Source organism: Oryctolagus cuniculus, chromosome 16 (assembly GCF_964237555.1).
Source record: "Oryctolagus cuniculus chromosome 16, mOryCun1.1, whole genome shotgun sequence".
Classification (NCBI taxonomy): Eukaryota; Metazoa; Chordata; class Mammalia; order Lagomorpha; family Leporidae; genus Oryctolagus; species Oryctolagus cuniculus.
In genome coordinates, this window is record NC_091447.1 from 17,669,982 (window position 1) to 17,672,494 (window position 2,513).

The window sequence follows — 2,513 nt, forward strand, 5'->3', positions numbered from 1 at the left end:
AAAAACCCACAATGTTTCTAACTTTATAAATTAGGCATTTTTTGCTTAAAGAGATAGACACATATTATTAAAATAGCATGATATTATGAAATCACATTAGGTGGATTTGAAAAACAAAGACCCGGCGCTGTGGCGTAGCAGGTAAAGCCGTAGCCTGCAGTGCTGACATCCCATGTGGGCTCAGGTTCAAGTCCCGGCTCCTTCACTTCCAATCCAGCACTGCACTACGGCCTGGGAAAGCAGTAGAGGATGGCCCATAGTCCTTGGGCCCCAGCACCGCATGGGAGACCTGCAAGAAGCCCCCAGCTTCTGGCTTTGGATTGGCGCGGCTCCAGCTGTTGCAGCCAATTGGGGAGTGAACCAGCGGATGACGGAAGACCTCTCTCTGCCTCTCCTTTTCTCTCTGTGTAACTCTGACTTTCAAATAAATAAATAAATAAAGTTTTTTTTTTTAAAGAAGAAAAACAAGACCCTAGCATTTAATTATGAAACTCAATAGGTAGGGATAAACAAGAGGTCAGGCTGCAGGCCTCTCCTTGGAGCGGCGGCGTGAGAGCGGAGCAGGAGCTGTGGCGCTGGGCCATGGCGGGACAGGCATTTAGGAAGTCTCTTCCGCTCTTTGGCGGGGTCTTTGTGGAGAGGAGCACCACAGAAACAGTAACCAAGGGAGGCTTTATGCTCCCTGCAAAATCTCAAGGAAAAGTATTGCAAGCAACGGTAGTAGCTGTTGGATCAGGCTCTAAAGGAAAGGGTGGAGAGATTCAACCAGTTAGTGTGAAAGCTGGCGATAAAGTTCTTCTTCCAGAATATGGAAGCACTAAAGTAGTTCTAGACGACAAGGATTATTTTCTATTTAGAGATGGTGACGTTCTTGGGAAATATGTAGATTGAAATCTCTGAAACAGCATCACACGAAGCTTCCCATTGCACTGAAGTTCTGAAATCTTTTCATCATGTAGATAACTCCCATGTCTCTCTCTTTTATAGTGAACTAATGCTATCTAAAATAATGGCACCCGTTGTCTCTAAACTTTAGTTTCACTGTTCTGGTGTAAACATTTACAAATAAAATATATAAATGAATGGTTGTTCTTTTAGTAAAAAACAAACAAAAAAGGGATAAACAGGAGAGTTGGTGAGATAGTATTGAAGATAAACTTAGAGAATTGGGAGAGAAACCTGAGGAAATTATCCTGAACAAATCTAAGAGAGATAAAGTCATGGAAAATAATAATAAAAAAAAACCTGAAAAGACATGAGCACAGATTTTTTTAAAAAGATTTATTTATTTGAGAGGCAGAGTTACAGTGAGAGAGGAGGGGGAGAAAGAGCAATCTTCTGTCCATTGGTTCATGCCCCAATTGGCCTCAACAGTTGGAGCTAGGCCAGTTCAAAGCCAGGAGCCAGGAGCTTCATCCAGGTCTCCCATGTGGGTGAAGGGGCCCAAGTACTTGGGCCATCCTCCATTGCTTTCCCAGATACATCATCAGGGAGCTGGATTGGAAGTGGAGCAGCTGGGCCTTGAACCAGCACCACAGGGAGTGGATTTACCCACTATGCCACAGTGCCAGCCCCATAGGGCAAACAATTCTGCTTGCTCACTATTAAAACACAAAGATTCTCAGATTGGATTTAAACCCAACATTCAACCATGTACTATTTGTAACAGACATACCATCCACTGATCTAGAAAGTCTGAAAGGTGGGAATGGAAAAAACAATTCTAGGTAAATAGGAACCAACAGAAAGTTAGTAATAGCAATATTGATATTGGTAAAAATATAATCCAAGGTGAAAATCAATGGGAATGGAGAAGCATTCCTGAGAGGAATAACCCTCAAGAGCAACCGCCAGCATTAAGTGTCACTTACCTAACACATGTACTTGATACACAATAATTATGATGTATGTGAACAGGGAGAGTTACTAAGGGAAATCAACAAATCTATAGCAGTACTGGAAGATTCCAATAAAGTCCTCCCTTTAACTGAGATATCAAGCAGAAAGGAACTGTGTCAAGAATTAAAGAATAACACTATTGATAGGTTTAGTCTGAGCTATACATACACTTACACACACGCATGCCTATAAATCTTTGCATGTATACATAGACTATATCCACACTTTGTGTGTATACCATATACATGTAAATGTGTGCATCCATATGGCAGTGATGGTCTATAGGCACTGATACACAGAGACACATATGCAGGCAGCTGTATTTCAGTAGTTCCCCCTTATTTGAGATTCTATTTCCCATAGGTTAAGTTATCCAAGATGGACTGTGGTCTGAAATAAAGGGAAATTTATGGAAATAAACCACTCATGAGTGAGCCGTCTGGATAGCACGATGAAGCCTCATGTTATCCCAGCTGGGGCATGAGTATCCTGAGTATCCATACTGCATACACCACCCACCTGTCAGTCACTCGGTAGCCATCTCAGTTTTGTGTTCAAGTCATCCTTAGCTTCCTTAATGAGGGCTGCCAAAGTACCAGAGTGGTGGCAGTGGC

The 2,513-nt window shown here is 42.3% G+C and overlaps 1 pseudogene; it reads left to right on the forward strand.

Moving 5' to 3' along the window:
* Window positions 1-582: 582 nt before the first annotated feature.
* LOC100341867 (10 kDa heat shock protein, mitochondrial pseudogene) lies at window positions 583-891 on the forward strand (annotated as a pseudogene).
* Window positions 892-2,513: the final 1,622 nt, after the last annotated feature.